Source organism: Megalobrama amblycephala, linkage group LG18 (assembly GCF_018812025.1).
Source record: "Megalobrama amblycephala isolate DHTTF-2021 linkage group LG18, ASM1881202v1, whole genome shotgun sequence".
NCBI classification, from domain to species: Eukaryota; Metazoa; Chordata; class Actinopteri; order Cypriniformes; family Xenocyprididae; genus Megalobrama; species Megalobrama amblycephala.
The window spans coordinates 21,988,164-22,003,231 of record NC_063061.1 but is presented as its reverse complement, the minus strand read 5'-3'; the positions used below and the strand labels follow the sequence as shown (position 1 = coordinate 22,003,231).

General features: G+C 36.1%; 1 long non-coding RNA gene across 1 annotated transcript; it reads left to right on the top strand.

The window, feature by feature from the left end:
* The first annotated feature begins 12,190 nt into the window (after nt 1-12,190).
* On the top strand, nt 12,191-15,059 carry LOC125252454. Its single transcript, XR_007181230.1, has 3 exons — nt 12,191-12,279; nt 14,779-14,843; nt 14,973-15,059. It is a non-coding gene; the product is annotated as an uncharacterized LOC125252454 (long non-coding RNA).
* The last annotated feature ends 9 nt before the right edge of the window (nt 15,060-15,068 follow it).

The following is a 15,068-nucleotide window of genomic DNA, read 5'->3' as shown; positions in this document are numbered from 1 at the left end:
GAAATCTCATAACTGAATAAAATATATGTCAGTGAAATCTCGTAACCGAATAAAACCGACTGTCATTGAAATTTCATAATCTTCTCAAATCACGTTTGATCTCACGAGTCTCCATGAGATCTCATCTTACCGTTCCTGCAATCAACAGGTGTGTGGTTTCGTGGTCCGGTCGAATCATCTAGTGTGTGTATTCAGAGGATTATAATGCTAAAAATCAGTTGAATCTGTTATGTCTGTGGTCTCCCACAGTTTTAAAATCGGTTAAGATTTGAAAATCGTCTAGTGTGTCCCAGGCCTAACTGAACACAACCTGACAATGAAAACCATCACAAAACTGACCATCTTTGAATTCTAGTAATGGAACAAAACCAACAGTCATTCAAATCTCGTAAAAGAACAAAACATACTGTATTGAGTTCTCGTAACTGAACAAAACTGACTGACAATGAAAACCGCTGTCATTGAAATCTCATAAAGGAACAAAACTGATCTTCATTGAGATCTCATAACACAACAAAACGGCCATCACTGAAATCTCATAACCGAATAAAACAGACTGTCTTTGAAATCACGTAAAAGAACAAAGGAACAAAACTGACCGTCTTTTAAATCTCATAACAGAACAAAACCTACTGACACTGAAAACTGACCGTCATTGAGATCTCGTAACCGAACAAAACCGACCATCATTGAAATCGTGTTGGGAAACAAAATCAAGTGGCATTGAAATCTTGTAATGGAAAAAAAACAGACAGTCATTGAAATCTCATAAACCAGCAAAACCGACCGTCATTGAAATTCCGCAATGGAACAAAACCAACTGTCATTAAAATCTCATAAAAGAGCAAAACATATCATATTGAAGTCTTATAACGAAACAAAACCAACTGTCTTTGAAATCTCATAAAAGAACAAAATCAATTGACACTGAAAAGCAACTGTTGTTGAAATCTCATAAAAAAATAAAAATAAAACTGACTGTTGTTGTGATCTCGTAACTGAACAAAACCGGACATCTTAAATCTCATCACCGAATGAAACAGACAAAATCAGTCATTGAAATCTTGTAACCGAATAAAACCTACCATCATTGAAATCTCGTAATGGAACAAAACCAACTGTCATTAAAATATTGAGATCTCAGAACTAAACAAAACTGACTGACAATGAAAACCGACCGTCATTGAAATCTCGTAAAAGGAACAAAACTGACCGTCTTTGAGATCTCATAACCGAACAAAACAATCCGTCACTTAAGTCTCATGACCAAATAAAACAGACGCCACTGAAATCTTGTAACCGAATAAAACCGACGTCATTGAAATCTTGTAACCGAGTAAAACCGACTGTCTTTGAAATCTTGTAAAATACTGAATACTAAATACATTTATTGTCATTGCACTTTTACAATACAACAGAATTTCAAGTGCAACTTCTGTGGTAAAACACACATAAGCAAAACACAAAGTACAAAAATAACACACAACAAGCATATTCCACATAGCAGCAAGAATAAATAGCAGTATAAGTATTGCACAATCCCATGTTTAATGTGTAATATGCATTATACAGTCCAATCTATAAGTAGTCCAGTGAATAGTGTATTGCTCAGTCCCATGTAATATGTATTTCACAATATAATGTGTTTCATAATCCCATGAATAATTATGTATTAAGTTATTTTATGATACTGAGATAAAAACTATTCATAAGTCTGCTGGTGCGAGCTTGAATGGACCTATAGCTCCTCCCAGAAGGCAGCAGTGTGAACAGACTATGTCCTGGGTGAGAACAGTCCTGAATTATGTGTGCTGCATGACGCAGACATCTGTTTCTGAATATTTCAGTCAGTGATTTGTCCTTATAATGTTGTATATATGTTACATATAATGTTCCTGACTCTTTCCAGAGCCTTTTTATCAGTCATAGTGCAGCTTTTAAACCACACCAGGATGTCCTGGGTGATAATACTCTCTACAGAACATCTGTAAAAAGACTCTTCAGGGGCCTCAAAAAGTACAGTCACTGCTGTGCTTTTTTCACAAGGGTATTGGTGTTAACAGACCATGTGAGGTCCTGAGAGATGTGTATTCCCAGGAATTTAAAATCACTGACCTTTTTCACAAAGTCCCCTTTGATGTAAAGAGGGGCAGGTTCCTCCCTCTTCCTCCTAAAATCTATAACCAGCTCCTTTGTTTTTGAGGAGTTGAGTGCCAAATTGTTATCAGAGCACCAGTCAGTGAGTTTTTGGACTTCATCTTCGTAGGCAGTCTCATTGTTATTACAAATCAGCCCCACTACAGTAGTGTCGTCTGCAAACTTGATGATAAGATTGCTGTCATGGATTGGTGTACAGGCATGGGTGTATAAAGTGTATAGCAGAGGACTCAGTACACTGCCCTGAGGAACCCCAGTGCTGAGGGCAATGACTGAGGAGTGACGGGACCCCAGCCTGACTGACAGTGCCCGATCTGTTAAAAAGTTCTTAATCCATCTGCAGGTATGATGGTATGATGGTTGACACCCAGACTGCTGAGTTTGGACACCACCCTGCTGGGGACGATGGTATTAAAAGCAGAGTTAAAATCCAAAATCAGCATTCTTGCATATGAGCTGGGTTTTTCCAGATGTGTTAACACAGTATGAAGGACTGTGTTGATGGCCAAACAAAACCAGCCGTCACTAAAATCTTGTAATCCAATAAAACCGACCATCATTGAAGTCTCGTAACCAAACAAAATCGACCATCATTGAAATCTTGTAAAGGAACAAAACCAACCGTCACTGAAATCTCATAACAAAACAAAACCGTCGACCATTGAGATCTTGCAAAGAAACAAAACCAACTGTCATTACAACGTCTCGTAAAAGAACAAAACATACCGTATTGAGATCTTGTAACTGAACAAAATTGACTGACAATGAAAACCGACTGTTATTGAAATCTCGTAAAAGGATCAAAACTGAATGTCATTGAGATCTCGTAACCGAACAAAACCACCCGTCACTTAAATCTCATAACAGAATAAAACAGACGTCCCTAAAATCTTGCAACCGACTAAAATAGACGTAATTGAAATCTTGTAACTAAGTAAAACCGACCGTAATTGAAATCTCATAACGGAACAAAAGTTATTTTATGACACTAAGATAAAAACTATTCATAAGTCTGGAGCTGCGAGCTTGAATAGACCTACAGCGCCTCCCAGAAGGCAGAAATGTGAACAGACTATGTCCTGGGTCAGAACAGTCCTGAATTATGCACGCTGCATGACGCAGACATCTGTCTCTGTATATTTCAGTCAGTGAGGGAAGCTGTGTCCTTATAGTGTTCTCTGCTGATTTCCTGACTCTTTTTATCAGCCATATTGCAGCTTTTAAACCACACCAGGATGTCATGGGTAATGATACACTCCACAAAACATCTGTAAAAAGACAACAGCAGTACCTGGGACAGGTTGACTTTCTTCAGGGACCTCATAAAGTAGTCACAAGGGCATTAGTGTTAACAGACCATGTGAGGTCCTGAGAGATGTGTTCCCAGGAATTTAAAATCACTGACCTTTTCCACAAAGTCCCCTTTGATGTAAAGAGGGGCAGGTTACTCCCTCTTCCTTCAAAAATCTATAACCAGCTCCTTTGTTTTTGAGGAGTTGAGTGCCAAATTGTTGTCAGAGCACCAGTCAGTTTTGGACTTCATCTTCGTAGGCAGTCTCATTGTTATTACATATGTTATTATTATCACTACAGTAATGTTGTCTGCAAACTTGATGATAAGATTGCTGTCATGGATTGGTGTACAGTCATGGGTGTATAAAGTGTATAGCAGAAGACTCACTTCACAGCCCTGAGGAACCCCAGTGCTGAGGGCAACGACTGAGGAGTGATGGGACCCCAGCCTGGCTGACTGTGGCCGATCTGATAAAATGTCCTTAATCCATCTGCAGGTATGATGGTTGACACCCAGACTGCGGAGTTTGAACACCATCCTGCTGGGGATGCTGGTATTAAAAATCCAAAAACAGCATTCTCGCATATGAGCTGGGTTTTTCCAGATGTGTTAACACAAGGACTGTGTTGATGGCATCTCCAGTTTACTTTCTGGCTCTATGCAAACTGGTGCTGATCCAAACTGTGAGGGAGTGAGCGCTTAATGTGCTTTACCACCAGCCATTCAAAGCACTTCATGAGAGTGTAGGTAAGAGCCACACACAGTAAAATCCCCAGAGTTAAATCAACTCTGCTCAGAGTACATATGGTCCCTCTCTAAATAGTGTTAAAGTAACACTGAAGCAGAGTTAAAGTAAATCAGATAATTAAGCAATTACTTAAAGCTGCAGTCCGTAACTTTTTTGGTTAAAAATTATCCAAAATCAATTTTTGAGCAAGTACATAACCAGCCATTGTTCAAAACTATCTCATTATCTTAGCTCGATTCACAACGGTAAGCTTGTGATAATGTTTTATAATAAGAGCGACATGGTGGATTTCCATGGGAAATTCGAGCATGCAGCCGTTCGTCATTGCGTCATTACGTCACGTCCATAAACAGAAAGGAAGGAGTCCCGTTCAGGTTAGTCGGTTTTATTATGTGAGGATGCTGCTGGTAGCGGATCATTTATAGACTGTTCTCACAGCAGCTGAAATAATTAAACTTATCATTTTGATGGTGGATTGTAATCCAGAAAGATCCAAATGACAATCATCAGTGACAGCTGGAGATCCACCCGTAGTCAAAAGCAAAAGACTTTGTTTGGACTGTTGAGTGGCTACAGAAATTGAAATCTACAGGTAACGCTAATATACACATAGTCATAGCAATGATGTTGTTAACATTAACAATTTGAGAACAATATAACAGTAATAATAATTTGCATGGTTTGGCATGATCCGAGTGATCATGCCAAACCACTGTTGATCGTTAGATTAATTCATCATTGGCAGCGTAATTTATTGTAGGCCTAATGCTTTTTTCCTCAGTTGGTCAGAACAAAAGTGGCAGACATGTTACTCACTTGTTCAGATGATATTTTCCAGTGAAAATTCTTATATTGGTCATACTTTCAAGACGTAGAATCTGTGATTCTGAAGTGCAGTATCCACACCGGTGCGGTGACTGACAGCAAGCATTAGATTAATCCGCGCTGACGAGCTGTGCTGAGGCACAACGCACGTACAGATAACTATTCCGCATATGACTGCAATTGCAGGTTTCAAACAAGAGATGGCGACAAAGAGGAAAAATCACGGACTGCAGCTTTAAGTGATGATTGAACATTAATGATGAACACCTGCTCTTAACAAGCCAAATCACTGAAGAAAAGAGAAACACAAGAACTACAACTGACTTCAGCCACAGCCTTAGATGAAATCAACTGAAGATAAAAGACATTAAATCTCTCAAGATCTGATTAAAAGATTGAGATCGACTAGATTGACTTCTAGAAGTCTAAAGAAGTTCTTATTGAGAATTAACAGCGGTTTAGATGTTGGTGTTTTATTGGTCAAAAAATTGTGCCACCATCATGGTGGTCACTTTTATGTCTATAAAATAATTTGTGTTTAAACAATTGCAATAGTGTTTTACAACAAACACTTGTACATTGTTGAATCAAAAGACTGAAGGAGCAGATCTGCTTGAATTTCCTGTTCAAAAACCCTTTCAAATGAACATCACAAAGAGGTCTCTTTCTCTTGACTGAGATTCAGCTATTGCAAAATTGCAATAAAAAAAAAAAAAATCCATTAAACAAATGCCACTGTAACACTTCAGTGCTATAAATGAACAACTCTTACCACTCAGGCTTATACATGAAAACATAGCATACAATCCTCAACAGTGGTGACAATAATTATTCATACTGCAGTGCACGATGGGAGTTTTGTCCTTTGGTGATACCCAGCATGCATTGCAACGTGAAGCGTTTTTATTTTTTATTTTATCACCATTGTTGAGATTCATATGCTGATTCTTGATGTCTGTGTGTGTCTAAGTGATGCAGTAGTTCAAATTTTTTATGCACTACATGGCTTTAAAATTATAATATATACATTGATTCTCATGCTGTTTGCAGGGTTCAGTGCTTCAGATCAAATAATGAGTCTGTGAAAACATAACCAGCACCACCTGATCATCTTTTAACTTTGCTTGTCTGGTTGGTTTTAATGCAGTTAAAACTGCCCAAACTAAATCTAATATTAAAAAGTCAAGGGTCAAGAGCTCAACTGAAACAAACCCTGACCTCAATGATGCAACTTAAAAATAGTGATTTTCTCCTTTGGTGATTCTGCTTGTTATCATCAGGTGTCTTCAATAATGGTCAGTCATCACTCAATTAATCACTTATTTATCTCATTACTGCTTCAGTGGGTGGAATAAAAATATGGTCGGACTTTTACTCTCTGACCCCTGGACTTCCCACCTCTGTTGCTCATATCTGTGTTTGTCATTGTAGTTTACTGTATTTATAAATAGCACAACACAATTATTACGTTCAAATGACATCAGTGATTCAGGCTACTTTATGATAATTAATAGTTAAAAACCATCAGCTGACATAGTTTCAGTTTTCTTTATTACTGCAAAAGCATTTGATAAACACACATTCACAGCAGCCAGATTAAACAAATATATTCTAAGAGTTAATACAGCTGGGAGAATTCGATTCGTCGATTGATTCTGAGATTTTCCAAATGCATCACGATTCTCTCTTGAATCGATTCTGAGCTTATGTATTTGCCTCAGAATGTTTTTATGATGTGAGATTAATGTAAACAGTCCACTGCAAACACCCTTGTAATTTCACAACCTTTTCAAACTTTATAAATGATTATTTTATAGAAGGTTCAAGGGATTTGTGTATCGAGTTCAAGTAAAACAGTATAGTCTGCTGCTAAAATCTAAACTCAGAGTTGATTTGAAAGAGGGTTATTACACAAACACAAAATCTCAGAATCAATCAATACTCATTTCTCAATTCAACGATTTATTACCCTAGCCCTAAGAGTTAAGAGCCCAACTAATGGAAATACCAATCACCATTATGGTGACTTCAAATGAAACAAACATGAGTGTTAAACTTCTATTAATTCTCAATAAGAAATTATGTAGATGAATGTCATAATAAAGTCAATCTGGTTAGTAATATGCGAAGCTGGTAATGCTGTTTGTGGAGTTGTTTAATCCTCCTCTGCTGAGATCTGGAGAGATTTAATGTCTTTGTTTTATCTTGCGTTGATTTCATCTAAGGCTGTGGCCAGAAGTCAGTTGTAGCTCTTGTGTTTCTGTTTGTCTCTTTTTTTTGTTTGTTTTCTTCTGTCCTTCAGTGATTCTGTTTATTAACAGGCTTGTTAATGCTAAGATGATTCTATAAATAATATTTAAAGATTTTGTGGCTCAGATAAGGTCCAGTTCTGGTTTATTTATGCAAACTCTTGGCTGACATGTGGCATTGCTATGACCTTCTTGTGGCTCAGATCTGGCAAACAGGAGCTTAAGTGCCATCATTCCACACCACATGCGGCCCAGATCATCATACCAGGCATGGCAGATGTAAGATCTGGACCGGCACAAAGTTGCTATCAGGGCAATAACCAGAAAGTCTGACTTCATCAAAACCCCACACATAAGCAAAGGAACTCAAAGAAAGTAAAAAAAACTCTCATCCTCTCAGGGCACAGTTGCCTCCATTGCTTGCCAAGCCCTTTTAGCCTTAATTCCCTTAAGAGCCAAAGAAAGAGATTCATTTTGGTCTCTCAGCATCAAAACACTGACTCATCAACCATAGTTTGGGCCTGTGGTGAGGAATCAAGGACCCCATGAGACGCTAAAACTCTTGGACTGATGTTGTAGCCTGTAGGCCACAGGTGGTAAAAGACCAGGAGGCCAGTTGCATAAACTTAGCCATTATGTTAAGACTGTGTCTTAAGTACTAGTATGACCAACTAGCAGTTAGTCAAGAGGCAATCAGTCTTACTTTTTAGTATCAAATTAGACCAATCTACATTTTTATGTAACTGACCTAAAACAGTTATGAAGAGTCTTATAGAAAAAAAATGTCATGACTAGTTTGTAACACTAGTCTTAGCAGTTTATGCAATCGGCCCCAGATCAGAACAGTGTGAACCAAGGTTGGCATAACAAAAATATCAGAATATAAATTATTTTGGAGAATAACAAAATCTCTGCAAAAAACATTTATGCAATCATTTATTATTCATATGTATAATTTATATGCAAGCTTCTTAATATTATTTTTTGATGAAAATCTTTACTTTACTAAAATGGATACAATTTGTAATAAGTTAATATTAAAAAAGTTTCACCAATGTGTCTGACTCTTTCCAGTTATTCACTCTTTTGACCTCACAGTGTCACTGTTTGCTCAAGTAGGGAAAAGGGAGAAGCTAGGTTTGTCCCATTCCTTTATAACATCTCATAATTTCTTGGTAAATATAAAATGTATTTATATTTAATTTTTGTTTAGCTCTCTGATTTCTAAATGGATTCAAAGCCTCTCTCTGGATTAATTGTGTGTTTGGCCTTGTATGTTTGAAGCTTTTGTGATGTTTTGTTTTTATTCAAGATAATATTTTAAACAGAACAGCTTAGTTTTGAGATGTTTAGTTTTGCAATATGTTTTTGGCTTCTTTGATATGAAGTTCTTAGATTTTGCTTGATTCCATGTCTTTAGCGTTGACTGACATGTGACCCCCTGTCTGCCTCAGCATACATATTTATGAATATTTACTTAGGTGTCTTTTACAGATCACTGTCAACTTCCTGCTGTATTTTTCTGCAGGAAAAAACAAAAAACAAAAACATTACTGTCTCAAATGTGTTCCTCTGAAAAGATTATATTTATTTTTTGCCCTCAAGCACAAATAGTATGTACTATATTTCAATTCTTCATAATTCAACAGTTTTGTGTGACCAAACGATATTAATTCAATTCAGATAAATTCATATTTACTTGTATAGTGCTTTTCACAATACATATAATTTCAATTTCTTTTTTTTGATGATGCTGTTCACTTTATTTAAACAATTTATTTTGATTTAACACCATTGTTTCTGGTTCAAACGTGATTGCTTCGTGTTAAATTGACTTGAAATGGTTACTAGAACTCATTTGATGTTTTCATTTTGAAATAACATGTTTCAGTCAAGTAACCCAATCAAACAGGACTTTCACTTCCCATCATGCTTTGCACCAGGCTGAATTGGGAGAGTAAATGTTGTAAAAAGTGTTATTTTATGCATTTTTTTTTTTTTTTTTTAGAAAGATGAGAATATGGAGAGACTCCTTTCTGTTTAATGTTCTGTTATGTAAAAGTTTTTTGGAGATTACCATTGTGGTAAAGTGGTAGAGCTTGTGCTTGGGTTGAGGACCTGCAAACAATATTTTCCTTTTTAGTCCAGGTTTTAGTAATCTGTGTTTCAGAAAGACATTTTTAAAGCCACGATTAGCTATTCTAGATTAAGGCCTATCTTGGCTTAATTTAAACCCTGTCCTGGAAACCGCCCCTTAATGTCTGCCTTATTGACAGGCTACATCCCTGCCTCCTCAGTAGGCATACCTTTTCAGAATGCCATTGTTGGGGGTCTAGGATGCTGAGAGTTTGATTGACATTAGATGTGTTTGGGAATCCACATTGCTGAAAGGCCATGTCGTTTAGGAATTCCAAATGTCAAGCGCCTCTCTGAAGTTTGAGCAGTGGGTGGGGACCAGAAAAGCAGTTTCTCATCGACAATTTATGTCACCACCGACATTTAGTTCAAATCTCTGAGAGATTTTTTTTCTTTTTTTTTCTCACCACAGCTGTTTGCGGTGAAAGAATAGAAACGATTCTGACAAATGGTGGTCGTGAAGGATTTACAATATGGATTAGATAGTAGATAGATATATTTTTAAATTTGTGGTTACAATTTTTCTGCTTTTTCCCCACTATCGTCAGAGCTAAGCACCCACAAGTAGTTTCCTGATTGCTTAAGTGGATGACATAAAACCGTTAGTCAAAATCAAGAGCTTTTGAAACTGTGTGTTCATGAGAGAGTGATATTTTCTAATATGATCAGAATGTTCCTGGATTTTACACCTCAAACTATCATTGTGTCTGCAATTGCAGTTAATGTTCCTTCATAACATTCCTTATATACATGAAATGGGGCAATTTTTGCAAACAACATAATTTTGTCATGACAACTCTCTAAGTGTTTGGGATGGAAATGGATATGACAATGTTAATATGTTTAGTCTTGGTGGAATAGAGATCTTCTACTGCTGCTGCAGATATTATCTACTACCAATACATACACCGCAGGTATTAGCTGCCAATACATACACAATGAACTGTTGTGAGCAAGATATGCTGCTGCTGTACAATATAGCATTCATGAATTATTCATAGCAGATTCAACGGGAACTGGAAAGTCGCACGCAGTCCTACGTCACTGGAGTCTTCTTCACGGTACTTTAAACCGCAATGGAAACACAGACAGCAACAGGTCTGGGGGGGAAAAAAAGTTCCTGGGAAAACATTTCCTGGGACAAATTGTTCTGGATACTATCGCATTTATTCCATTTGCTATTGGTGCAAATGGGAAAAATATATATATTTGTTGTGCTACTATAGAACTTTACTCAACTATGATGACTTCAGCTTCTGAGAACCCCAGAAAATGTGAAATGTGTCCATATGGAAGAAAAGATTTATAGTCAGACAAGAGCAGTCACTACTTCTGTATCATCATGACTGTTCTTGTCCGAGTATAAATGAGACAAGAACCATATGATCCACAGAGTTTGATATTAATGGAGTTTTGAATTTACAATAATGCCAGACTACCCTTTTGTAAAAAAACAAAACATAAAAAAACAGCATATGCTGGTTAGGTACACAGTAAAATCCACAGAGTTAAATCAACTCTGTTCAGATAACATTTGGTCCCTCTCTAAATAGTGTTAAAGTAACACTAAAGCAAAAAGTTAAAGTTAATCAGATAATTAAGCAATTACTTAAGTGATGATTGAACATTAATGATGAACACCTGCTGTTAACAAGCAGAATCACTGAAGAAAAGAGAAACACAAGAACTACAACTGACTTCACCCACAGCCTTAGATGAAATCAACTGAAGATACAAGACATTAAATCTCTCAAGATCTGATTAAAAGATCTGATTCACTTATTGCTAACCAGATTGACTTCTGTCAGAAGTCTAAAGAAGTTCTTATTGGGGCGGTTTCCCGGACAGAGATTAAGCCTATTCCTAGAATAAAATGGCCCTTTAAACCAGATTAACAGAAATCTGCTTTCTCTGTCATGGTTTAAAATAGTCCTAGACTTAGTATAGTCCAGTGTTTAATAAACTAATTTCCTGGAGGAAGACTAGAGCTACTCCAGGACTAAATTGAGGCTTAAATTAAACCTACCAGGAGGCAGGTTTAACTTCAAATTAATGTTGTGTTTCAAAGAAGACACATGTATTACTTGGATATATATATATCGATATTGATATACACTGTGTGTGTATATATGTATATATATATATATATATATATATATATATATATATATATATATATATATATATATATATATATATATATATATATATATATTAGGTTTTTTTTTGTTTTTTTTGTTTTTTGATGCTGTTCACTTTATTTAAACAATTTATTTTGATTTACAGTTTTGTGTGACCAAAAGATATTAATTCAATTCAGATAAATTCATATTTACTTGTATAGTGCTTTTCACAATACATATAATTTCAATTTCTTTTTTTTGATGATGCTGTTCACTTTATTTAAACAATTTATTTTGATTTAACACCATTGTTTCTGGTTCAAACGTGATTGCTTCATGTTAAATTGACTTGAAATGGTTACTAGAACTCACTTGATGTTTTCATTTTGAAATAACATGTTTCAGTCAAGTAACCCAATCAAACAGGACTTTCACTTCCCATCATGCTTTGCACCAGGCTTAAGTGGGAGAGTAAATGTTGAAAAAGTGTTATTTTATGCATTTTTTTTTTTAGAAAGATGAGAATATGGAGAGATGTTTTACTGTTTAATGTTCTATTATGTAAAAGTTTTTGATATGTTAGTGTTTTTAGGAGATTACCGTTGTGGTGAAGTGTTGAGCTTGTGTGTGGGTTGAGGACCTGTTAACAAGAATTGCCTTTTTTTAATATAATGAAGCAATCTCTATGATAGTGCTTTGGATGAAGCCAGTATTATTTCTAGACTTCCAACACTGATCATCACATGTGTAAGTAGTTATGTTTAGTTTGTTGCTATGTAAAGACAAAACAAAAGCATTAATAATCATAGGATTATATATAGAGAGAGATTTTTTCCCACAGCTGATGTATTTTGCTTGCTTTAAAAGAACTGTCTCTTGTTTAGTAAAGGTTTTTTTTGGGGGGGGGGATTGAAGTCTTTTTCTGCTGCCATTGTTTTCCTTGGATTTGCTTCTCAGTTCCATGTTTACAGGCAACCTCTCTCATGCTAATTCAGATTAGCACAGCTGGTTTTAAATGAATCTAGTTTATTTTAAGTCTGGACTCCATAGTCCAGGTTTTAGTAATCTGTACTCAATCTGTGTTTCAGAAAGCCATTTTTTTAAGCCACGATTGACTATTCTAATTTAAACCCTGTCCGGGAAACTGCCCCATTGACAATTAACAGCAGTTTGGATGTTGGTGTTTTATTGGTCAAAAAATTATGCCACCATCATGGTGGTCAGGGTTTGATTTAGTTGGTCTCATGACACTTTTACATCTGTCAAATAATTTGTGTTTGAGCAATTGCTGTAGTGTTTTACAACAAACACTTGTACATTGCTGAATCAAAACACTGAAGGAGCAGATCTGCTTGAATTTCCTGCTTGAAAACCCTTTCAAACATCACAAAGAGGTCTCTTTCTCTTTGGTTTCTTGACTGAGATTTGGCAACGAAAGTCAAGGGTCAAGAGCCCAACTTAAGCAAACGCTGATCTTCCTGATGGTGGCTTCTTTTCTTTTTCTTGACCAATAAAACAATTCTGTAGATGTGCGAAAATCAAGTCAATCTGGTTAGTAATAAGTGAAGCTGGTAATGCTGTTTGTGTTAGTTGCTTAATCAGATCTTCAGAGATTTCACGATTTTTATCTTCAGTTGATTTCATCTAATGCTGACTGAAGTCAGTAGTAGTTCTTGTGTTTCTCTTTTCTTCAGTGATTCTGCTTGTTAACAGCAGGTGTTCATCACTAATGCTCAATCATCACTTAATTAATTGCTTAATTATCTCATTCACTTTAACTTTAACTCTGCTTCAGTGTTATTTTAACACTATTTAGAGAGGGACCTGGGGATTAGAACTGTGTTAGATTTTGCTGTGTATGTTTTGAAGCATGGCAGCTGGTTTAAGCTAGTTAATGCTGGTCCTTAGTTGCTCATTAACTGATTTAAGCTGGGCTAGTTGCTTAGGACCAGCACTTGACCAATTAAACCAGCTCATGACCAGCTCATGACCAACTAAGGACCAGCATAAACTAATCAAAAGGGTAAGCTTATATTAGACCACTCTCTTTAAATTACTATTTTAAGCAGAAGGTTGGGGTACATCAAATAGCAAAAAACAATAAATGGTAGTTATATTCTAACCTATCATCACCCAAACAAGCACTGTTCCATTTTAACAAAGAGCAGATCGGAGAAACAGTTTGAGATATTTCAGTTCATACTGTCAGTTATTTTCCATTTTTTGGCTTGAGGGCATAACGAGCAATTTTGTATCTGTTTCCTTTCATGATACTGACTCTTGTCTAGTGTACTTGACTTGGACAAATAATGCAATCAGCAGCAACAACAGTTGTCATGGGAACCTCACTCGAACTCAAGAAAGATAATAGTCAAAGAGGTTTCATGTGTTTTGATATACAGACTATAATGGAAAGGTAAAAACAAAAATCAGCAGGGACTCATAAATGTTAGTCTAAACAAAATCATATGGAATTTTTTACCATTTAAAAAGTGTGGGGAAATGTATATGTGTGGTATGAGGAAAATGACTTACATTTTATGTTGTGCTTTGACACATCTGAATAAACCTCAAGAATTTAGTACATTTGTGGATGGAGCCTTTTGCTGTTCTGAACCATGCAGAAGAAATCCAAAGACGACAAGAAAATTGGTTTAATGGTTTCAAAAGCCTCGATTAGCTTGCCTCAAATCTCATCCCAAATTCCCAAACTCAATTCCACAAACATTCTTCTCAACGACTGCATTCATTTTCTACAAACCTACGAAGCGACTCTGCGAGTGCTCATTGATTTAAGATTCATGGTCTGGGTTATCTCGTCCATCTCACGCCAATAAACACATCTCTTATTTTCATTCTCTATTTTCCCCTTCACTGAGCTAAACAGGCACTGCAATATTTCCTTTCCATTTGGAAGATTTACATGAGATTGAGTTGTGATCAATGCATATAAGATTTTACAATTTGCATTCTTTTACGTGATAAACCTAAGAATGTATAGGCCTAACTTTTATTTGTCAGAAATTAAATAACAACATGCACTACAGTTCACACCAATGAGGTCGATAGATCATAAACACTTTCAGAACTCATATTGAATGCTTAAATTAAGTTTTGATCTAATTAGTTCTTATTTGAGTAAATATAATTTAGGGATATGGCAGATCCCCTCTTCTGCAGGCTTAAAAAACTGATTTCATTCAGTGTGCATTAAGAAATGACATATTTCTCTCCTTTCTCCAATAGGGTAAACTTGAGTCTCATTTATATGAAAGAGCTTCTTTAGCAGAGTTTTATGCATTGCAGCGGCAGTAAGTCATATTTAAAGTTTGTTGGTTTGTTTGTTTACAGCGTGATCATTTTATTTTGAGCAAGTATAAATCGTGTCTGCAGTTTTGAACTTAATTACAGCTGTTTTGTTTTACTCGTATTGTGTTTAGTGCCATGAATTCAAGCAGCGGTTTCTGACAATTCACTTCAACCTGCCCACTCAGTTCTTACTGGAGACTGAAGAAAACAGAGCAGAGGTTTGTGGA